Below are 26,273 nucleotides of genomic sequence, written 5' to 3' on the forward strand. Positions count from 1 at the left end.
ATTGCTTGTATTCTGTAGAAGCATGTACTGCACGTTAGCTTAGAACTTGAGTTGTTTGTCAAATAAATATAAATCCACGAGCGTTTATGTCAACTCAACTCCACTCAGTCGCCAAGATATGTGTATGAACATCACTTTCATTATTTGGTACAATTTGCAGAATTGGCTTGATAAATGTGTTTGAAATACCGTCCTGAATGCGCGCGCCGAGGTTTTCATTTCACTAGAGAACCCTCAGTAGGAAAACAGCTGTGTCGGGGACTCTACGTTCCCGGTTGTAATATTGTGTACGATTGTGACTAGTGAGTGAAGCATTGTGATTGTGTTTGTGACATAAGAATGTTTCTTAGGTATGTACTTACAACATTTTAAAAGTATTTATTTTGTTTGTAAGTCTCTTCAAATAACTTTCTGGTAACTTCGGGCTCTTAACAGACTTCAAGTTTCTTTAAAAACAGTTAAGTCGTATGATTTATTTTTAAGATATGAAAGAATGAAGTTACGTTGTAGAGAATTTTTAATATTAATATAATATTTCTGAGCTATAAGTTTAAATAAATAATGTAAAGTTTAAAATCGTTTTGAAGTTTATTGTATGACTTTATCTTTGAAGTAAAGCTGTGTTTCTGTTAAGTTTTTGATTATTACTTTATATTAAGTAAAACTACAGAAATTTCCTTCACCTTAGTAATTTATAATAATTAATCGTATTTTGGTTTTAAATCAAATAACAGTTTGATAAGAAAAAAGCATAAAACTTTAAAATTAACATCATCGCATATTATCGAATTTCAAGTTTATTATCAAGATAAAAATAACTTTTTTGGACTGGATTCATAACTTACAATGATAAGTGGTGGGTCACTTCTACTCCTTATACTCGTATCAACCACACGACTTTCTTTTTAATTGAGCCCACAACTTTCTGGGAGGTTTTTCTACTGTGAAGTAGTAGTGTTAAACGCAGTAAAAGTATTTTTATTTCGTTTTAAAGGACGCCATAGCCAATGAATTTTTTTTGTAAGGAATAGGAGGACAAACGCGCTTACGAGTCATGTCAAGTTGTTGTTAAGTGATCACCGCCGCCCACAATCTGTTGCAACACCAGAGGAATCACAGGAGCGTTACCGGCCTTTAAGGAAGGTGTACGCGCTTTTTTTGAAGGTACCCATGTCGTATCGTCCCGGAAACACCGCACAAGGAAGTACATTCCACAGCTTTGTAGCACGTGGAAGAAAGCTCCTTGAAAACCGCACTGTGGAGGACCGCCACACATCCAGATGGTGGGGATGATATCCTAACTTGTGGCGTGTCGTGAAATTACTGGGCTAATTTGACCAACGACCATGTGCAACGCAGAGCAGCTCGAATTCGTCACCTAGTGCTCTGTGAACGGCTTGAACAATTGGCATTGCGTAGAGACATCGCTTCATTGTGTGTCTTCTACAGCATTTATCGAGGGCAGTGTTCCGAAGAGCTAGTTGACTCCACTTTCGCATGACACGCCACAAATAACGATATGATTCCCACTATCTGGAAGTGTGGCGTTCCTCCACAGTGCGATTTTCAAGGAACTTTGTTCTACGTACAACCAAAAGCTTCCTTGTACGGTGTTCCACATGGGTACCTTCAAAAAAAGTGCGTACGCCTTTCTATAGCGCCGGTAACGCTCCTGTGATTCCTCTGGTATTACAATAGATTAGGCGGCGGTGATCAATTAACATCAGCTGACTCGTACGCTCGTTTATCCTCCTCTTCGAAAAAAAAAAACTACAGTGGGGATTGCGTATCTCTCACCATTAAAAACATTTTTGATGTCCAGTTAATAAGTTATAAGCTCGTTATATCATAATAAACATTGAAGATAAAAGGTTATTTTCTAAATCTATTTTTAGTTGGTTGTCTTGAAGCGAGGGTGTTTATACAAAGTGAAATAAAAATGTCTTAATAAGGCTTCCGGAAATCCAAGAGTTGGCACATTTTTCGGCCAAAGAATTACCCGTTGTAGCCATTACATTTTCAATTTGTTATTATATTTACTTTGTGGGTTTTGTTGCTATGTTCATTAATATTTTGATTTTGAAAGTAATGATAGCATATTATATATTTTGTTTAAATATATATAATATATTCTGTGGTTTACGTTTTACTCAGGACTAACATGTTTCGATTTTTTTTTATATTTCGTTCAATTTTAACAAACTAGCAAAATATTTCAATTGCTAGAACTATATAATATACTATATGAATCTTGAGATATGAATATATCTGAATTGAATATTGAAATATTTACACACATAAAAATGAGCAGATATTATAAAATGAGAATATTACTTTTATCAAACTGATTTGATTGAAGATTTTGTATTTGTATAAACAGTTTCTGATGCAAACACAGATGTAGAAATGTATAATTTACTTTTTATTTAAGAAGTAAAATATTAGATTAATAATTTTGTAATATTTAGTTGACGTAAAATTTAATATACGATCTTGACTTATTATTTTGAATTTACAATAACTAAGCTCATAAAATTTAAAACTTAATCTTATTCGTATTTTTTTATGGAATCGGAGGACAAACGAGCATACGGGTTACCTGGTGTTAAGTGATCACCGCCACCCACATTCTCTTGCAACACCAGAGGAATCACAGGAGCGTTGCCAACCTTTAAGGAAGGTTTACGCGCTTATTATTTTATTCCACGTTTATTTAGGTTTCATTGTTACTTCATGTTGAATTCTCTATGTAACACAAATCAGATGTTATGAATGTATTACGTGGAATGGAACCCAAGCTACAGGATTTTTGTTGTAATTTTTTTTTAATCTAGCATCATCAGAGGAAACACATAATGTTACCATATTTTAAAACGGATATAAGAAAGTTTGGTTAGGTGTAAAGTCATTTAAAATCGCTGTACTTATGTAAGCAATACTTATTTAAATAAAACACTTTTTAAGTTTTAAAACGCGTCTAATTCTAAATGTGATTTTATATTAGTTTTTGGGTAAAAGTAACATTTATATTATTATTTTATTCAAGTTCCAGACGTTTCGTGACATTTCCAGTGCACATTTTCAGGGGGGCGATTTTTAAACCTTTAAAAAGTGTTTTATTTAAATGTGTAACACTCGCGTCAATCAAAGAAGATATCACTCATGAAAATTGTTCCGATTTTTCTCCAGTTTTCGGTTGTCAGTGTGATTCTGAAAACGAGTGACAGGAATCAGTCATCCTTTGAGTCAGACTAAGCTAATATCACTGATGAATGACGTTGATAAGAAATTTAACTCTTAAATCCTGCTCTTCAAAATTGTAGTAGAATTACCAATGTGCAGTTTACGTCCCCCAAGGCAGTACTGCCAATAGGCATTTATTCTGTTGTGAGATTGGAGAGGTTACTGAAGTTTGCTACGCCAGAAGTAAGTTTGTGAACCATTACGACTTAGATCATACTATCACTGTAGTGTCTTGAATTTGATACATTGATAATTTCATGTTTAAAGTCATTGTTGCGCAATTGTAGTGTCGCTCATAATTTTTGGATTTTTCAAGAATCCTGAGCGGCGCTGCATTGCAGTGGGTCTCAATTACCAACAGAAAGTCCTGCTCGACTCATCCCTTTTAGACATGTAGAAAGGAAGAACCCATATATATTTGCATCGCCAAAAAATAAAGCCAATTAGAGATGACTTGATCGTTGATGATTCGAACCGCCTTTCGTTGCACTATAATATTATAATCTCGGAAACAAGAAAAATGCAATATTTAATAATGTTTGGATACCGGAGAAGCCTGAGGAAACCGCTAGAACTTAATACTCCACGTCTTACCGCACAACTTGTACCATCCGCTAGTTTTCCATTAAACAATAAAGTTGGTTACGAAAAACGAAAAACTTTTCCACTAGATAGAATTAAAAGTATTTTTTACTCGAATGAATCTTGTTTTTGTTCTGTCTGAGAGCATTTATTATCTGCTCCTTCTACAAGTTTCTGACACAATGTCTTTTATACAATTAACGTATTATGTGTTCTCTACCGCACCTATTATTGGCGCGTTATAAAGAAACTCTTTTCTCTAACTTTCAAGATCTATAAGTATTCGTCACAAGCTAAAAATTAAAACTTATAGATTTATTAATGTAAGTGAAACACGTCAAAGATAAAAATAAAATTGACACTAAGCACCATTCCGGTAATGTTGACTTTTATCGAGAAGAATATGGTTTTTGGAATGAAGTTCCTTATGGGACGATGCGGAGGGGTACCTTAACCGGGAAAAAACGTCCGGAACGTAATTCTCTGCATGTACGTCGAAGCATCTGACACATTTCTGACAAAACCATAAACCGCCAAAAATACAATGTAAGCGCGGCAAAAATTAAATGTATTTAAATTCCCCTTTCTCTCTTTTAAAAGTGCTACAAAAAAGCATTCAAAAATGTTCAATGTGAATAATACCTTTATCATTGAGGTTCTTGAACCAGTTTTTATGTTTTGTTAAATTGAATTTATACTCATTATTCATCGTTCATCTTCCCTTTAGTTGTTACCGCAAATACTTCTTCTTCGTCGGATTACTCTTGACAGAGCAGTCGTTGTCACGTCGAACGAACGCCAGTTATCCCTGGCTGTTGCTTCTCTGGCACATGTGTTGAGGGGAGCATTCGTAAGGGCTTTGATCTGGTCTGGTCCGCAAATACTTAGTGTGGCCATAATTATATAATCGCTTATAAAATACTCGCAAAATGCATTTTTTTTGTTTACGATGTGTGTGGGTTGTGTACACAATAACTTTGTTTTGTAATAATTTACATTTGCTTTTTTGACTTACTCGTATAAGGCAGTGACTTTATTTTGACGTTTGAGTATGTTTGTTGCATCACTTTACATATATATTGTAATTCAAATTATTTATAAAACGATGAAAATGTAATTCTTGATTTAAAAGAGTGGCAATGAGTTTCTTGCTACTTCTTCTCATTAGCTCAACCCTTTATGAAGTAGAAGAAGATTCAATAAGAAAAACATTTTTTTTGACATTCATAAGTGTCATTTCAATGAACTACACGAATAAAGTGATTTTTATTTGATGAATACTGTTACAATTACAAAAAAAAAAAACAAAATATTACATTTGAATTTGGAATCTGTCATTTTTATATGATTCTTCATTGAGTTTTCTCATTTTGGCGCCAATACATTGTACAATATTTGGCGATATTAAAATGGAGTGGGGTGATAAAGAGAACCGAATCGGTGTGACTGTATTACACAAAGTAAATATGGAGTCAAATGCAATTTTTAAAACTCTCCTCTCTCGCTTGGTATTAGTAAAATTTTGTCTACCGGGCTATTAATAGGTACAATGAGACCTCCTCTGTTTGTGACAGAAAAAGATCAGGCCGTCCAAGTAGTGTTCGTATGAAAAAGGTGGTTAAAGCAGTAAGGGTAAGAATTCGAAGAAATCCTGTCCGAAAGCAAAAGATTTTATCTCAGGAGATGAAGATAGCGCCTAGAACCATGTTGGGCAAATTTTCTCATGGAAAGTGTGCGTGCTCTTATTGATAACTGGCCTCAACGTTTAAAGGACTGTATTGCAGCCAATGGAATACACTTCGAATAAAATTTTCATATTTTTAATTGTTTTATATCTATGTATTAAACTAACACACTGTAAAAGTAATAAATTTTATTTGCAATAGCAAATTTTTCTTTCCTTGTTCTTATGGCAAGACTAGGTATGATTTTAAGAAGATAATCAATGAGGAAACTCTAATATTCCGAAGCTACCGTTCGTTGTCGTGTGTAGGTATTCTTTCATATAATTGAGAGGAAAGAAACAGGGAAGCAAGGAAATAGTTATTATAGTCTATTCTTTTAGTAAAACTTAACAAAAATGCTAGTAAAACATTTGAGTGTTAATCGAACTCACACTAGGCCGGTATTCTTTGAAGTAACCGTCTCACTTGCATTTGACCTGAAATGGGTCGTTCCTGAGTCGGTTCGAAATTATAACCACGTTTTGGAAATCAATGGTCATTTATTTGTAGCAACGTGATTGGTACAAATATAACTCCCTCTCTCTATTCAAGTTTACCAGATATGGTTATATTATGAATTTAATTAATGAAATTGCAAAACAACTTTCATACAGTAAATTTAATTAAAGTACGAGTTTCACTTCGCAACGAAAACTCTACGAAATGCGTAGACGATGTTTTGTTTAAAGCAGTTTTCATTAGAGTTGTTCTCACTAAGCTTGTGCTTACAATACTCGCCTCTGTTTCAAAATTCACGTATTAAATTTATTATGTGGACTGTATATTTTGTGAAGATATAGTGTTGTATTATGGAACCAGACAACCGTAAGGACTGAGTACTTTATGTTATATAACATAATTATATATTATTAACATGGACATCTATTTAATAATCGCCTGAGAGAGAAAAAAGGTGTTATGAGTTATGGAAATCGTAGAGAAAAAGAGTACAGAGAGACGTTTTAATTATTTTTATGAAAACGTTTCATAAGATTTTTATGTAACCGTATTTCCATGTCAATATGACTTGGGAACTTTTCAAATTGCAAGTTGCTCGAATGATGGGAAGTGAATACCTGGACATGTGCGATACTCGTATCAGAGGTCAGGGGATGTATTGAATAAATGACTACTTAGATCTATAAAATCCTAAATCAAGATGTACGTTGCAAATTACATCTTTGTGGAATTCCATATTTCCATTCCATTCATGTCACCATTTGCAGAAATTGTGACATTATTTTTAGCGTATAAGAATATTCATTCATTCAGTCATTTGACGATGTTATATAAATAATCCGTTAACGGTTGGCATTTTGAATAATTTTGTAAAAGCGAATACTTCGTAAATAAACAATAGCGTGGAATGTATTTAATTGACGTTAAAACGTGAGAAATGGCTACAAAGAGAGTTATTGGTGCGTATAAATATCTCACTGCCAAAGGATTATGTAAATTAAGATAAGGTTACTGAATTATTTGATTAAATGTTTTTTTACGTCACGCTGCGGTTGTACAGGTTATTATTTCGCTGGAATTGTGGTTTCAAACGTTCATTGTGAACTTCAAAGATTAAACCAAACACGAGGGTTTATATTTGCTTAGTACAATAATTTATTTCGAAAATGTACTTTATTTTTTAGGTATACATATTTAAACAAAACGAAGCCCACCTCTAATATTTTGTAATTCTACTCCCGCTAACCACCAATTGTTAATTTTTTTTTTATGTACGTGTGGTGTGGTCTGGCTAGATATATACAGGCGCGGAAGATGGCGCTGTTATCAAGATTTCAATTATTATTTTATCTTGTGATGTTTTTTGGATTTTACACATCACTTTTAAGTTTTCGAAGCTCCTTTTAATTTCATAGTCAGTATTATTTTCCGTCTGACAAAGGCCTACAGAAAGCACTTATTTCATGTTTTTTATGCAAATAAATTGTTTCTTTTTTATATTTATTACACAGCTATAGTTTTTATAACACCTAGTGAAGTACATAATTTATTTGCTCTTTTATAATTGAAACTGAATAATTTCTCTGATATCAAAATAATAATCTTTTTACTAAATTAATATGAATGATTACACGATACTATTATATTCGTCTGTCTTTCTCTGTATTGTGACAAATTTTAACAGGTCTTTTACTAGCTGACGCTCAGGAAATGAGTACCTTAGGCCTCTTAGACGTCTAAGGATTCCGAGGAAAAAGCATAGCATAGCATTCCAACGCAGAGCAGCTCGGATTGTCGGGGACTCAGTGCTCTGTGCACGGTCTTGATCACTTGGCGTTACGCAGAGACATCGCTTCATTGTGTGTCTTCTACCGCATTTATCACGGGGAGTGTTTCGCCATAAATTAGGATATCATCCCCACCATCTGGATATGGGCGGTCCTCCACTGTGCGCTTTTCAAGTAGCTTTCTTCCACGTACTACAAAGAGATATCTTCATAAAAAAACGCGTACACCTTCCTTAAAGGCCGGCAATGGTCTTGTGATGCCTCTGGTGTTGCAAGAAAATGCTGGCGGCGGTGATCACTTAACACTAGGTGTCCCATACGCTCGTTTGTCCTCCTTTTTTCATAAAAAAGGTGGGCCTTTGTTTAGCGATATAGCTGTGGTGTTTAATCACGACAAAATACTGGAGAGATATAATAAATTGATTAATGGTGTGTAAACATAAACTTATAAAATTAGTCACATGTAGTGGCCAACTCTTACACTAGGACGTTTGTTCACGCCCCTGTTTGTTTAGGCCAGGTGACAAGAATGATTAATATGAGAAAATGTTCACACCTCATCGGGAATTAATCCATCAATCACGTGAATTTGTGTACCAACAAATTTGCTTGGTGTTTTCTCAAGCTTTTGGTAAATTTTAAGATAAATTGAGGTGGTTTATACAATGTTGTTATTAGTTATTACGATGTGTATTTCGTAGCAAAAAGACATGCTATTTTCCGTCTTAAGAATAAGAATTTAAATTTAAGATAAATTAATTTCAATATGTGTTATTGTTCCTATTAACGGATTACCCACTTTTATTTTTGATTAAAATAATAGCATTATTAGAAATTATTAATATTATTAGAAATAGCAAAATTTGGAAATAAAATTGGTATATTTCTAAACTCTACCACTAGATATACTTAATTTTCAAGTTTTTATTTGGGATGGACAATAATTGTCCAAACGACATTGTAGATAGATTATCTTAATATAACACTCATCAACTCTCTTCCCTCTCTCATCTACATCTTTCTCTGATCGAGGACTGAAGAGCCACCTATGTAATCCCGGAAAGCTTGCTGGGCAAATATTTTCGAAAAACGATGTCACTTCGAGACTGCAAGTATACCAGGAAGGAAGCTCGGATAGCCAGATATAATCTGTACGCACACTGTACTAAGATGTGTTCTTATTTTGGACAAAAATAACGGTGTAGCAACATGTTTACAAATTTCACAAATTCATTATTTACAAGCTGGCCCGACATACGCTGTTCTGTCAATAGAAAAAAAAATGTAAGTATTAGAGAATAACGTAGTCTAAAGCCACAAAGCGAAAATGTGTTATCAAGTTAATATGTTAAAAATTCAACAGAAACGTAGGTATCTCTCTAGGTATCTGTAGGATGATTTTGAAGTAATAAAATAATAAGGATTAATATCGTATTAATGTAAACAGATCTTACATTACCGTTTTATAATTGCCAATAATTTAAAGTTAAAAAAGGATATAGTGTTATCTTTTAAAGATGACATAATAATTATGCAACCGCGGACTACTTTTTTATAACCGACTTCAAAAAAATTCGTCAGTGTGTTCTTCTTTTTTTATGTTACCTCAAAACTTTCGGGTGAACCGATCTTGATAATTCTTTTTTATTTGAAAGCTGGTGCTTTCCGTATGGTCTCATTGTAATTTGGTCCAGATCTGACAGTGGCATCCATGAGAAAACCATAAAAGTCTTAAATTTGCTATAAGTACATACGTAGAGCAAAGTGGACGATAAATTTACGAATAACTGAATATCGCGCCAGCCGATTTAGATGATTATTTTTTTATTGGAAAGGATATACTTCAAAAAGAGTTTGGTGTGAGTTTAGTTAGGTATAACTGATAACGGAATCCATGACAATGTCACGGAACTCGGCCGATTTTTTTTTATGCTATCCGGATAATTAAGTCATCTTCCATAACAAAATCAAGGTCAAGTAATTAATTGTCTTAGTCGAATATGATGATCAATGGGACTCCTTATCGAATTACAGTAAGGATGCAATCTGTGGCAGAATTTCTAACTGTCTGTAATCAAATTACAAAGCATTTACGTTCATTGCTGCATTGAATAATTTAGATTATCTACACATATTTAGACAAATTGTTAGTTAGTGTACTTTAAATTCACTAAAAATCATAAAATAAAAAAAAATAACAAAAAAACAACCGCCTTCAAAAACACTATTCCAAAACAATATACGTATATAATATGCATGCAATTGCGAATTTTTATACAATCTAATAATACTAGTTATCATTATTGTAATTATTGGAGTCGGTGTCATCCAAGATAATTTTGTTACATATATAGTTTTAGGTGAGATGTGCTTGACTCGTGAGGAGGCGAGAGCAGGTCGCGGCGGAAGGACACCGATTCCAAAAATAACAATAATCGTAACTAGAATTAGATTAATTAATTAGATTGCATAAAAATGCGCAATTATTTTTATACTTTTTAGTGCACATTATATCCATTGTTTTGGAATAGTGTTTTGGAAGTCGGTTGTTTATTTGTTAAAATTTATTTATATAAGAGGGGGCAAACGGGCAAGAGGCTCACGGGCTGGGGAGAGGTGAGGCAACCACCCATGGACATCCGCAACAACGGGTGTGTCAAGAAATGCGTTGCCGACCTTTAAGGTGGGACTATGCTTTTTTCTTGAAGGCCCCTAAGTCGTATCTGTTCGGGAAAACCGCAGCCGGTAATTGATTCCATAAAGTGGCTGTGCGAGGCAAGAAATTTCTAACAAAACGCGCGGCTGTGGAATGCCAGACGTCTACGTGATGCGAACTATATAAGATACACAATTCCAACATAGATTATTTAATATATCTCAAAGAGCCTTAGACAGTGTTTTCGTTGAAAGTTTCCAGGTGACTTATTTTTCCGATAACTTCGACAAATATCGTTAATTAATTTTTAAAAATTGTGTACTAAAACCTTTCACGAGAATCACGGTATCCATATGTGAAAATATGTGAAAAATGAAATGAATGAATATCCGTACAGTAGTTTTTTAGTTTATCCCGAACAGACACACAGACGTAAACTGCCATAGAAATAGAACTTCGGACCGTGTTTTCACGGATACGGATCGGACTCTGATCAGGCGTATTGCGAAAGCGCTCTTACGGTTACTTAAATAAGAAACAAAATAATTTTTGTTTCAATTTTCCAATTCTTGTCAGATACATGTAAGGAAAGAGATCGAATTACGTAGAGCGGTCAATGGCAAAGTTTTCATTCAAAATATTTTTTACATAGTCCCCTCTTCTTCATAATATAATGTGTACTTTAATCTCTTTTGAGTGACGGTAACGAGTTTCTCAAGAAGATTTCACATCCAAAACGTGAAATTGCTTCGAAACGCATCCAATTAATATGATAGACCGCTATTTTCCAGCATTTGCTGCCTCTGGTAATCTATGTAGCCCCAGCATGAACTGAAGCATTTATTTATTTTTTAATTCGGAACTATAAAATCATTTAAATATATCATTTTTTTATTTCATCTTTTTCTTACACTCACTGCATGTATAATACTAATTATTAACATCTTTTTATCGTTAATTGTAATAATAATAACATTGGAAAACGGTTTTGCAGTGATATTAAAATGGGTGGACCTCTGACCCCGAAACTAGTTAAAACTGTATCTTCGGGGTCAGTGATTCCTCGACAAATAACAATGACCAATGAAATAATTAATAATAATAGATAATAATAAAATAAAATGTGTGTGTATATTGTGTTTGTTTGTGTGTGTGTGAACTACGACTTTCCGTTTCTGAATATGATAATTGTTTAAGATAGGCGGTTGTTTTCTTTTTTACCTCGAAATTGCTGAGTGTGTAGATAAAAGTCTTCTCATGGACCTTATTGTATAGCTTAGAGGAGAGAGCGTCATATTGACGTTTCGCGAAGGCCGTTTTACATTTTATTATGAGACAATTTTGGGTGCTATCACTATATCTTGAATAAGTAAAAATATACAAAGGAATCAGTACAGTAGCTAGTTAAGAGCACAACTGAAGAAAACATTGCTAAATCAAATAAGAGACAATTCGGTTAACGTACGAAACAAAAGGGGATGTAACCACTCGAAATTAATGAAACAACCGTATCCTGTGAGATTATAACAAGGATAGCGGTCCAAGCAAGCTTGTGCCCAATAACTAATATTAAAGATAAGGGTGCGTGTGTTTTATCTGCCATCTTTGGTCCATTGTTTTGAGATCTTGTTCAATTCGAGCACGATGATTTGCTCGAGTTCGAGAGGGTTGCTGGATTTATAAAAGGCAAGTATATGACGTATATAATTTAATATAATAAATTACGGCGTGATAAAATATTTTATGGAACATTATAATATCTTACGTGAGATATTGTTTAGTAACATAGTTTAGTACCTATTAAGCTAGAGTTCCCGGGTTCGAATTCAGGTAAGTGAAAACTTTTTATGATGAATATGGATGTTTTTTTTAAGTCATGAATGTTTATATATTATATATTCATGTTTTATAAAACATGTATATCATAATAAATATATTGATGAAATGAAATAAATTTATTTATAGCATCGAATACAGTAAACATTATAGATCTTAAATTTATTGTAGTGTCTTCTATTCGGTCAATTTAAATTAGCATACAAATACTTAACAATTTAAAACAATCTTAACACTTTTGAATTTTTTACCAGTTAACCATTTAAACAAGAGTCCAGTAAATCGTTTCTGTGATAAGTTTTTTATTTCTAGAGGTAGATTATTCTTCTTCTTCTTCACAGGGGCGGTTTCCGCAACTCGACGTCATATGCGCCTATTTTGCGTGCGAAGGTGGTAGAGGATACTCCAACCAGCCAAGCTCCTCCAAGAAGTCACCCAACTTCTTTGCGTCTCGGAAGACTTCCCGAAGAGTGCCTTGTGACCCCAGGTGCTTCGCCCTGTAGTTTTCCACCTCTCTCCATTCCCGCAGAACGTGAACGGCTGTTTCTTCTGCCCCCAGGCAGCCTCTGCTTAGGGGGCTGTCTGTGACACCTATATTAAAAAGATGCCTGTTAAAATTGCCATGACCTGTGGTCGCACATAATATTAATCTAAGTCGACACCGATTAAGTTGTTAGATTTCTCTGGTAAAACGCAATTCGGCGCAAGGTAAAGCTGCTTTGGCTTGCCTGCACTCCTCAAGGCTATCCCATTATTGTTGATGTAGTGCATTTATCTTTTGATTTAAGGGGATTCTGAACCAGCTATGTGGCAGAGGCAGGAAAGGCTCTGGTCCGACCGGTTAGGTCTCAGAACCCCTTCTAGCCAGTATGTCTGCCGCCTCGTTGCCCCTGACCCCACTGAAGTGTTAAGATATTGTTTTTGCCAGCCGCCTTATTTAATGTTGAGCGACATTCAAGTAATAGGCTGGAATTGATTACATTGATTAGAGGTAGATGATTAAATAATTTAATACACATTGCGTAGCTACTATTTAGGTATTGTGTTGTTCTGGGAAGGTTTAGTTTAGTTTAATAGTGTCAATTTTATTATAATATTATTATTCTAGCTTACTAAATTAATACAAATTATCTACAACGAACTGAATATTTATCTGTCGTAATACCACATACAGTAGAACAAAGATATTTTATTGTTTATATAAACAATTTACATTTTGTTTAAGAATTTAATATGAACATGAGTGGTTATTTGGTAAGTCTCTGATATTAAAAGTTCTCCAACAGAATAACATTATGTTAAACGGGTATTTCCGATAAATGCCTAGTATCAAACGAAGTTCCTCTCAATATTGAAAGAATATTTATCATACCGCCACTGACATATTATACTTTATATAATACGATATAATGTTTTTGAAGTGAAAACAGGCACGTTGGGTCCTTTTTGGTAGGGGAAAATCTTATAGGTTCACGTCACCGACATGCTCATGACTCATGAAGCGCACGCACGGTAAATAAATAATTAAAAAATATATAAATATATGAATAACCAGTGGGAGGTTCCTTTGCACAGGATGCCGGCTAGATTATGGGTACCACAACGGCGACTATTCCTGCCGTGAAGCAGTAATGTGTAAGAATTACTGTGTTTCATTCTGAAGGGCGCCGTAGCTAGTGTAATTAATAGTGCATAGGCAAATGACATCTTATTTCTCAAGGTGACGAGCGCAGTTGTAGTGCCGCTCAGAATTTTTGGGGTTTTTCAATAATCCTGAGCTGCACTGCATTGTAATGGGCAGGACGTATCAATTACCATTAGCTGAACGTCCTGCTCGTCTCGTCCCTTATTTTCAAAAAAAAATATATATAGTTAGACACTTTTTGTATGTGTGAAATCTCGTAAGTTCGCGTCACCGAAATGCTTATAGCTGTGTATCTGTAGTTATACAGCTGACGAATTATGCAATATTAGTGCTGTATAAAGTTCAATGTGTTTATATACTGTGTTTTATTGAAATAGTGTTTTTATTTGTTTAATCTATTATTGAAAATAAGTTCTAAAAATAAATTGAAATAAATAATTTATTCGTCTTTAATATTAAAAAAATATCAAATTTTAATACTAAAATTTGTCAGTTTTCACTTTTATCAGCATTCTCTACAACTTCCAATGTTTTTTTAATCCGAGGCTAAACAATAATAAAATGTAAGAATATAATAGTTAATAAATAGAAAAGTATTAGAATGTGTTCATGTATTATGTGTAAATATTGGAAGTATTGCAACTTTCTTAGAACAGTAACAGTAGCACTCCTATATTGTATCTTTTTTGCATAATACAATATCGTTCAATATGTATTTCTCCGAAGTGTTATTGTGGGCACAATAACATCTACAATTCATTAATTTAATGATTCATATTCAATTTCAAGTTATATACTTATTATTTGAAATTATAGAGTTTTTTTGTTAAAAGTTACTAATTTGTCGATTATTAATTAAGGATTACGCGCATTTTAGGACACACCTTCTGTTTTATTTTTTTATGAAACAATAAGTGATCACCGCAGCCCATATTCTCTTGTAACACCAGAGGAATCACAAGACCGTTGCCGAACTTATAAAACGTCGAATAACATACCTACATAAGAAATCATAAACCAAAAACACATTGGTACCTAGCGGAAGATGATCGAACCTTGGACTCCGTGGTGAGATACAACCGTTTAAATTCACCTTATTACCAGCTTACCTTATTACCAACTTATCTTATTACCAGCTTACCTTATTACCAGCTTACCTTATTACCAGATTACCTTATTACCAGATTACCTTATTCGCCAGCTTACCTTATTCGCCAGCGACGCTTATAATATTGACACAATATATAATATAATATTGACACACTTATTACACAAATTATCTTGCCCCAAATTAAGCATATATAGCCTGTGTTATGGGTTACAAGACAATGATATATTTAATACAATATACTTACTTAAACATACATAAATACATATAAACATACATAAATACATTTAAATATCCATGACTTGGAAACAAACATCCATATTCATCATATAAATGCTTGCACCTACCGGGATTCGAACCCGGGACCTCTAGCTTAGTAGGTAGGATCGCTAACCACTCGGCTATACAGGTCGTATGACAGATTATTTTATGTGTTTGTATTTACACTGGTGATTTAGTAATCAATAATAGATAATTATTGTAATTGTGATTGGTGATATTCTATTGAAGTAAACAATAATATCTATACGCAGCAATTAAATAAAAATACAGAAGATAGCTGTTGGTGCTATATATCAGCTTGGTTATAGACAGCGTCTCAAAGAAAAATTTAAAGAAATAAATATTATGACTGTTCATTGTCAGTACATTTATGAAAATTTAATACACGTTCACAAAAATCGTCACCTTTTTGCTCTTAATAGCTATTTTCATTATTATAACACTAGAAATAAAGGATTGCTTGTGAACTAATTCTAGTAAGCTTCATAAAATACATAATAGCTTTAGGGGTAAATGTATACACTTTTATAATAAAGTCCCAGCCACTGTTCAGGCATTATCTATAAATAAATTTAAATGTTTTATTAAAAAATGGCTCTGTCGTAAATCCTACGACCCCACAGCTATATCTATGTGATCGGACGGCCCGGGACTAGATTATGATTGTTTTATAGCGATAGAATTGACTGTACTATATTATATATATTTATTGAAAAGAGCGCAAAAAAAGAATGCTGGAAGAGTTTCTTGCGCCGCTTCTTCTCGCTCAGAGCGTCAATGGCTTCTGAAGCGGTAGTAGTATCTAGTACATTGCAAATCTATCAATGAGAATTCTAAAGGAATCAATTTTAAATAAATGCCTTTTATGCCTTTAAACTCAATGAAGTAATCTTATAACTATTTGAAATTGCTATAATGATACTAGCAATATAAAATGAACACTTCACTATTATTTAACCTTCTGGTAGCCCCATGGTATTGCCTGTCATGGGGCGGCTCGCTCGCCTCCCTAAAATGAGGAAGGGGTGAAGGTTGGTCCATGCGTCATGATCGTGAACGAGCTGGTCGATACAGTCATCGCAAACTCTCATTGTAATATTTAAAATCGATCATAAATATTTGGTTTAGGAAGTATTCCTCATAGTATCGGTCAAATAAGTGCAGAAATTATAGCAATAGGGTGTCGTATCGTCCCGGAAACACCGAAAAAGGAAGTTCATTCCACAGCTTTGTAGTACGTGGAAGAAAGCTCCTTGTAAACCGAACTGTGGAGGACCGCCACACATCCCGTCGGAGAATTTAATATAATTCTTCTCTATTAATTACTTAATTACTGCATCAGTACGAAATCACCGTGGAGCCAGTTATCAAGAAGAACCAGGTGAAAATGTATGTATAAACTCGTTTCATAATATTATATCTCACAATATTATAAGATACACATCAAACCAAATATTTCTGAAATACGAGTATATTTTAGCGAACAAGCGCATACTGGAAACGAGCTAATGCCAACATAGAAATATTAGATATAGAAATATTAATTAATAGTTGTTATCATAGATTTAGAATATAATAGCGTATACACCACCTGACAGCCCAATAATGCGTGACTTAATGCCTACATTGACTTAGAGTAGATATACTATGGTTATGGTTACAGAACGGCCTTTGTAAAGTTCATTTCAGCCCTATTGATAATATACTAGTGTTTACACGACCTGACAGCCAGATAATTCAATTACAGTCAATTTGTGCGTTATCTAGGGCCTTAACATTTAAAATAATAAAGAGCTAATTTGAGGCGTGGCTGACTGTTTACCACTTGTCAATCAAAATCGGTTACAATAACAATTGGTTATCTCTCGCATGCATTGTTTGTGTATACGCAAGTATATTGTGGTTGTTATTATCATTTCATATCAGTATGAGTATAGCTCTCAAATAAATTGACAAGAGTCGCATAAATGTGACGCTCTTATTGCGTATATGGAAATTATTCCGCTTCAATACAGTAAATAGTGAGGTGGCAATTATTTGCAGCGGCTGTGAGTTCCTGACACACACTCACAATTACACTTGACTCACTTCTGTAACGACTAACGACCTCTTTGTGCTGACTTACAGTGCAGCTTCACATATCTTATGTGTTGTGTCATTTATATCTTTTATTCGTTGTAACTCTTGCTAACTTTGTAACCCGCGAGGTGCCAATCAGACGTCTGACGTCTGCTATCAAAACTACCGTTGAGTGCCAAACCAGACGTCGTACGTCTGCTTGGCACACAACGGTAGCAGATATTTTTTTGTTAAATATACACAGAGTAAGACAAGCTACACGGTATACCACAAGAAAGGTAATTTAACAGACTATAAAAGTAAGAATATTTAATTTTAAAACTTTATCTGTGTAAATACGACAAGCCGTCAAAATGCGGTCAGACGTTTAGCCCTACTTTAAACGAAATTTGTTTAAATTACGCAGTATCTATTGTTTATGTAATCTAACAAAGCGCTAGTTTGTTTCATAACAAAAGCATTGACGTTCGTTTTTATAAACAAGCCGAAACACTTCAAAAGCAATAAATTTTATTGTAACACGAGCCCGTTGAAATTGGCGTCGGTAACGCGCAGCGGCTTAAGACGGGAATGTGCGCCACGCGCTTTGTGGCAGCTTAGCCAGTGACGGACGGTTCCATAAAGGCCGGCAACGTCCCTATGATTCCTCTGATGTTGCAAAAGATAGTGGGCGGCGGTGACCACAACACCTGGTGACACGTACGCTCATTAGTCCTCCTTTTACAAAAAAAATATTTTTATTTTCTTAAGCAAACTAGAATTTTATTATTCGGATAATAAGCTATGGAATGAGTAGGTGACTGCAGTCGTAACACATCACAAGATTGCCTAAAGCGTAGCGTTATGTGATAAGATATTGACAACTCAATCATGTCAAGCTGCCATTGTCCGTCTGAGCCTGTTATAACAAAGACAAAAAAACAATGTAAATCAAAAGCAAGTGCAATATAATTAAAAACCGAATACTCGTAAAGTTTTGGTTGTATTAAAGTTAACAAAAACAGCTTACAAATATTTATTAAAATGAGCTTGATAAGTCTTTACCTATATTTGATACTTAACATGCATAATTATTTAATTAGTTTGTTTAGCTTCAAAACTTAATACTTAAACTAATGCCTGAAACAAAAAGACATTACAAAATCATATTATATATATAAGTTTATTTAATCATTACAAAAAAAATCTATTCCGTTGCAACAAAGTTCGAAATGTTTATGTAGAGTCCTGAAAGTGTATACGTCATAGGTATTTTACGTATGGATAAAATATATAAAGAATAAAAAACATATTGAGTAGATTTAAAAATAAAAAAGTTAGAACTATACATATAACAGTTCAGTTGCGAGCGCGCTCGGTAACGTACATGCTCACTGAACTTACGAATACAATTTATAATCGCGATCTGTGCGGCAACCGCCGCTGCACGCTATTATGACTATGAGTTCTGAAAAACTCATAGCCAATGAATTGCTGGCATTCCTTCAGCACGCAATTGTTACTATGGACGAGATCAGCATCATCCAGATCTGTGCTTCAAATTTCAAGAGTGAGGAGATCATCAACGCCAAGACACTCCTGTACGAGGTTTTGATGAAAACCGACCAGATGCCGTCCCGCAGGAGGGATGAAAGGGGAGAGAGAAGTCTTCAGGACATGATAAAGCTCCTGAAGGTGACTGATCCTGACGACGTATCGTCTTTCGTGGCAAGGAACTTGAACAAGTTACCGCCCGTTACCTTCGACCATGTCGACGTCACCAGGTTGCTGAAGGATATCACAAATCATATGTATGTTATACTATAAGGTATTTATTTTATGGGCTATGTAGCCTGAAATAAAGGAATTATTATTATTATTATTATAATAATAGTAAACTGTACAAAATAAAGTTTTAATAAACATTAACAACCCAAATCCGTCCGACATTTATATAAGATAGTAAGAATACACTGAACTACTCAACTTTCAAATGATATAATTTCTTCTTTTCGAGTTTCAAAAATATTCGTTAAAAGTTGAACTGTAAGGATTAGCTTCGAGTTAAGTTGCTACATGAATAAGACTAGATTTCTTTTTGAACCGCATTTTAAGCTTTAGTTAGCATAAAACCGCCACTGTAGAAAATATATTTATGGTCATTTAAATATCTTAACAATTTGAATGTATAAATATGCTTTTCGTCACCGTTTTAAATATTGCTGAAAGCTTATTTAGAAATTTACAATGGTTTTGAAAATAACTGGACGTATAATGGTTAAGATAAAAGTGGTTGAATACTTTTGATATGAGTTAAGTTCTGATCACAATATGTATCTTATATACTGCTTTTATAAATATACTAGCTGACCCAGCAAACGTTGTATTGCCGATATTAAAATCGCGATACAAAAGTAACTGTTGATCGTAGATGTGTGAAAATTTGAAGATGTATGTATTTTTTAATGCTGACTCATAATCAAACAAATTTAAAAAAAAATGTCAATAAAATTAAAAAAATAAAATTTCATGTGGACCACCCTTAACATTTAGGGGGATGAAAAATAGATGTCCGATTCTCAGACCTACCCAATATGCACTCAAAATTTCATTTTAATGCTTAACATCTTGACACTAGAATTTTATATATTAGAAGATTATATACTACTCTTATAACTCCTTTATTATTTTTTAATTTTAAAAAGACATTATATTGAACAAAACCTTCCACGTTTTATGAGAGACATATAAATACTGCTTCTATTGCATTAGGAGAAACCCTTCTCGAACATTTTCGCTTAGGATCTCCTTCAAATATTAGATATAGGACAGCCCCTCTTCTCCCAGGGCGAGATGAAACCAAACATCGAAAGGTGTTTCAACAATAATGTACACAATTGTAACGTTTGTGTTCTTAGAACAAACAATATTTTTTTCTATTTACACAGATTATTTTTTATTACTTGATTTGATATAATTTTTTTTATATATAATCGCTTATAAAATGCTCACAAAAGAATACCTTTATTTATTTACGGTATGTCCACACATACCATTATCCACATAATGCAGCTACTGTACTCAATAACTTTTACTTTGTATTAATTATCATTTACTTTTTTGACTTACTTGTGTAAGGCACTAACTATTTGACGTTTGAGTATGTTTGTTGCATCACTTTACATGTTATATTATATTGTAATTGAAATGATTTGTAAAACGATGATGAAAATGTAAATCATGATTTAAAAGAGTGGCAATGAGTTTCTTGCTACTTTATCACATTAGCTCAACCCTTTACGAAGTAGCAGTAGATTCAATAAAAAAAATTTGTTTTCGACATTCGCAAGTGCCATTTTTATGACCTACATGAATAAAGTAATTTTGATTTGATTTCAAATTTGACACGATACTTACGCTTGTTAACACATCAAGCTGACAATCAATGTCTCAATGTCTGCGTTCCTTAGGAAGAAGAAGTATATACAGAAGGAGCTATTGCCATCCGATAATTTTGAAGGTAGGATCTATAATTATATTATCTATAACTGTATAATCTACGGTTGTATCCCACCAGTGTTGGTGTTGACCATGTGACCATTAGAAGTTGGTGCAGGCGTTAACAAATCTATTGCCACTTTATAAAAGCGTAGTTTCGAACATCATGAACCAGCCCAATAAAAAACAACGTTAATTTACAATATTAACTAAATGTACTTAACTATCGCTATGGCCATTATAAGCCGCTCGCCAAGATCTACTTGGTACAGCTTGTGCTGTTGTTTGTGTTATTTATCGTTGAGGATATCCCTTGTTATACGCCAACCTTGATCGCAGTAGGAATGCCGTTGAAAAATCATCTATAGTTATATACCGAATGAGTATAGAAGTATAAAAATAAATGATATTGTTTTTGGGCAACAATAATACACAATAAATCACAGTGGAATGAGATTTGGTGAACCATTAATATTTAGACTTCAAAAGCAATAATGGATCGATGCCACCACAGAACAGTTTAAAGAGATGTCTTTTACCTGTTCTGCGGATGCCACCATAACGGATTGGGCTTTTATACATTCGCAAAATTAAAAAAAAACCTGCCCTTCAATTCCGATGTCCCTTTTTCTTACGATCTTTCAAGTCATTTTTTGGAGAGCGCTTGGTGATATTATGTTACATTATTGAATTCTAATCTCTTATTAACCAACGTCCAAACATTTGAAACATTAAATTCGCGCAACGCAAACAAGGGGTACAATTGTAAACCAGTGTGATATTATATCATTCTTTTATGTATTTACAATTAGACTTGCTGCATTAATTTCGACGCATACCTATTTGAAAAATATTTTCTTTACTCTAAAGTAATCTACCACAAGCTGCATTAAGTTGCAAATTACTCTTTTGAAGGTTAGTATTGCTGTTGTATCTAATCAACGAAAATTACAACACGGTTTCACCACGAATTGTTATTGAATAACTTAATCTCTATGTTTCCCTGCTGATCTCATCTTTAGACAAACTTCTGAGGTATTTAAAGAAAAATATAAACAAAAAGCGCAGTGAAAACCGCTTTTAAAACCTTCACATTTATTGTGCACCATATGTTTGGCATTCGTGCTCGGGTGGCAATTTAACAGTATTTTTCATATCTTTGTAGATGGTTTGCATCGTTTGGGAGTCAAATGGTAATATATGTTATAAAATATGGACTAATTATTATATGATTTAAAAGATGAGCTGGGAGTTTCTTATCAATTCTTCTCCCCATGTCATAGCCCCTTTACGAACTGATGTAGCTTCATGACTATTACCAATTATTGTTGCAGTATATTATGTTATTGTCACTCCCTATGGAAAACAAATAATATTTATACCTAAATATCTTTCGATATAAGGACCGCCTTTAGCTATAAAAGCCTGTTAGTATAACAGATACGGCCACATCAGTTTAATTCATTATTCCATATTATTTTGCATAATCCTGTGAAAATTTAGACTAGTCGATAAATTAAATAGCTTCTTTAGCGCAAAAAAATATTGTTGTTTTGAATATGTAATGTAACTTCATGTCATATGTAATGCAACTCATCACATTTAAGTATTGTAATTACAGAGACTAGAGGTCAATAACCATAGTCACTGGTGGGTGAAATTATTAATTCCAATCACGGTCAAAATCGAATTAATGATACTAGTCCTAGGGTCATATTCACATTTTTATTCGTTGGCTCTAAACAATACAATATCATTAGCTACAGAACAGGTCAACTAGATTTTACCTGTTCTGTGTCATTAACCATTCTAAACGATTTAACAATTTCTTATCCCATAGCAAACTTATTTTTTCTAAAGTAAATACCTTTTATAACAAAAAAAATAATTGTAATTGTATTTCATATGTTAGGATAAATAATAAATTTATATTTTGGAACAAAAATATTCATCCAGTAAACATTCATGCTGCATAAAAATCCAAATAGCATATCATAAAAGTTGCTCAGAAATAAAATATTTTATACAGAGGCAGACCGTGCTTCATATTTCATAACTACAGCCTACAGGATTTCCGAGGCTTTGGGGACATTTGCGTTTGCCCAAAATAAGCTCAATGTCTGAATTTGAACTTGTATCGTAGAAACATGTAAGGATCTAATAAATATTATTGAATAAACAAAGGGTACATTTTATTCAGTTAGTTGAACACAATTTCTACCCCTGCAAGTGAATCTTTCGGTAGTAAATTCGTAATCTTTCTTATTTATGCCACATTGTATTTTACGATTCTTTTGCATCGCCAGTTGGATTAACCATTCCCAAGGAGTGGTAAAATGTAAAGCATTTATAGTCACAAGTGTCATTTCTTTAACTTAGTCGAATAAAATGATTTATCATTTGATTCGAGTAATTAAAAAACTTATCTATTTACTATTATTATTTTCATCTATACAACTATACGTGATTACAATTGGCGTGTTAATTACAACTTTTCCAACGGCTCCCCTAAATGAAAATAAAAATAAAACGCTACGTGTATTTTCCTTTCGCTGTATTTTGTTACTCAAGAAATAATAATCTTAGTTTGTGGAAAGAAACTAGCTCCAAATACGGAGCAGCGAGAATGTCCGCATGAGCGAGCCTCTTGAGGGACTTTTTTAACGATGCTTCAAATGTTTTTGCGTTTCAGTTATGTTTTGTTGAAAATACAGGTATTGTTGCTTATACTATAACTGTATCTGACAATATTGATAAATACAAAGATTTTATTTATTTGCGATCCTTTTTAAGTTATACTAGTTTTAGCGCATTAGGGAAAAATTATCGACACCATGACGTATTTCAGCTACCAAGACTCTTGTAACTCATAATATGTCTTCAACCATAAGCAAAGGAGGAGAATAAATTGAATTTCTATGTTTTAAAATACCAAAAAATAATTTCTCTCCAATTGTATAAAAATAATTTTCTGATATTTAATTACTCGTTATTTAACTTAATTATGCGGTATCATAATATTTTAATTGGTTGTTTTTTAATACATTCTTTAGGGAACTGCGCTCGATCTTCTGATTTCATATCTATACAATAAAATTCAGAAGGTCTACGTGAATGGCAGGAGATCTCCTGGGACTCCTCTCAGTATGGGGGTACCACAAGGGTCTATTCTCGGACCGTTCCCTCTTCCTTATCTATATAAATGATCTTCCTAATCTTATAGAGAAAAAACATAAGGTAGTATTGTTTGCGGACGACACTTCACTAATTTTCAAAGTGAAAAGAAACCAAGCTATGTATGACAAAGTGAACGATATTCTATCTGACATCGTGTACTGGTTTAGCGCTTATAACGTGTTGTTAAATAGCAAGAAAACGAAATATATTAAATTTACCGTACCAAATGTAAAAAATCTTGATGCAAGTGTTTTGTTAAACGGAGAGGTGATAAAATCGGTGGAATCTGCTAAATTTCTTGGCATTACTCTGGATTCCAAATTAAATTGGGGCCCCCATATTGAAGGATTGGCGAACAGACTTAGTTCTGCAGCATACGCGGTTAAACAGATTAGACAATTTACTGACATAGATACGGCGTGACTTGTTTACTTTAGTTACTTCCATAGTATTATGTCCTATGGTATATTGCTGTGGGGCAGCGCTGCCGACATTAAAACAATATTTGTGCTGCAGAAGAGGGCTATTCGCGCTATTTATCACCTAGGTCCTAGATAATCATTGAGAGCAAAATTCAAAGATATTAACATCATGACTGTTGCTTCTCAATTTATTCTTGATAATGTAATGTATGTTCATAGGCACAGAAGTGAATTTGCCAGAAACTGTCATAACCATAATGTTAACACCAGGAACAGACATAAGCTTATAACTCGACTTAGTCGAGTTAGCAAGTCTTTTGTGGGGCGATGTATATGCTTTTACAACAGGATCCCAGAAAATGTTCAAAGCAAAAGTATTACGTTATACAAAAGAATTGTTAAAAAACGTTTGTGTGGTAAAGGTTACTATAACATAAATGACTTTCTTAATGATACCATAGATTGGAAATGGAGCGACCACCCTCAGGCTATTAAATAATAAGTTTAATTGTACAATGTGACTTTGTAAATGTTACTTTAATTGTAAAACATATTTTGATGGAAAAAAAAAGCCCGCTGAGTTTGTTGCGCCCATTCTTCTCAGGCCTCATTTTGGGATTAGTGGTAGTTTTTTGACTTTCAATAAGTGATTTCACACCCTATTGAATAAAAATATTTGAATTTGAATTTGAATTACTATATTGTTTTTTCTACAAATGTAAAATAGCACGAGCAGTAATTTTTTTTAGGATTTTTTGATTTATTACTTCTTTTGCGGATGAGGAAGAAAAAGAGGCAAACGGGCCACTGATAATAGTGATCATAGTCTCCCTACATTCGCTTGCAACACCAGAGGAATCGCTGGAGCGTTGCCGTCCTTTTAAAAAAGTAAAGGGGCTTTTTTTAAAGACACCCATGTCCTATTCTCTTGGAAACACCGCGCTAGGAATCTATGGGTCAGTCTTTGGGGGAAGCAATAATAAAAGGGTTCAAAATAAATGTGTTCTGTGTTTTCAAGGTTGGCGACGCTCTTGTGATTCCGATGGTGTTTCAAGAGATTAGACAGCGGTGATCACCTACCATCAGGTGACCCATATGTATGTTCATCTCTCCCCTTCTTCTATAACAAAATCAAAAAGGCGCCGCATGACGAATATTAAATAAATTTATTATATAGCCAGGTGGTTATAAATTATAATTACCACCAATTACAAAATGTTTTAGACAAAATTTTATTTTTTTAGATACTTCGTTCGTACCTTAAAAGATTTTTAAATATAATTTCAGGGACAACTGGAAACCTAGAAACTTCAAACTTGTAGACATCAACTGTATCAAAATAAAACGAAATATACAAATATATTTTTTTATATCATAATCTACTACCCATTCGAAAAGATATGCCTTAAGATACTTATCACTTCACAAGAAACGGTTTTGAAATTACTTCGTCGATACTTTAACATCCTTTTCACTAAAACAGTGTCGAGTCACTCATTGATAACTAACTATATGGTTGGTTATTCTGCTTGCAATTTCAAATAAAATGTTTCAGTCCAAAGCTCCCCTTTGTCTAATGTAATGTAAATCAATAAGAAGCATTAGATCTGCATTAACGTGACACAAATTCAAATTCAAATATTTTTATTCAAAATAGAATGTGACATCACTTATTGAAAGTCAAAAAACTACCAATAAATATTTTAACAAAGTAATATTGTACAATTAAACTTATTATTTAATAGCCTGGGACGTTCACTCCATTCCCAATGTATGGTATCATTAAGAAAGTCATT

The 26,273-nt window shown here is 33.6% G+C and overlaps 1 protein-coding gene across 1 annotated transcript in view; it reads left to right on the forward strand.

The window, feature by feature from the left end:
• Positions 1-227: 227 nt before the first annotated feature.
• LOC126977404 (uncharacterized) overlaps positions 228-26,273 on the forward strand; it is a 360,855-nt gene continuing 334,809 nt past the window's right edge. The window contains exon 1 of the mRNA XM_050826232.1: positions 228-350. The gene's annotated coding sequence lies outside the window, so the exon portion shown is untranslated. The remainder of the gene's footprint in view (positions 351-26,273) is intronic.

This window comes from Leptidea sinapis, chromosome 1 (genome assembly GCF_905404315.1).
Source record: "Leptidea sinapis chromosome 1, ilLepSina1.1, whole genome shotgun sequence".
In the NCBI taxonomy this organism is placed as follows: domain Eukaryota; kingdom Metazoa; phylum Arthropoda; class Insecta; order Lepidoptera; family Pieridae; genus Leptidea; species Leptidea sinapis.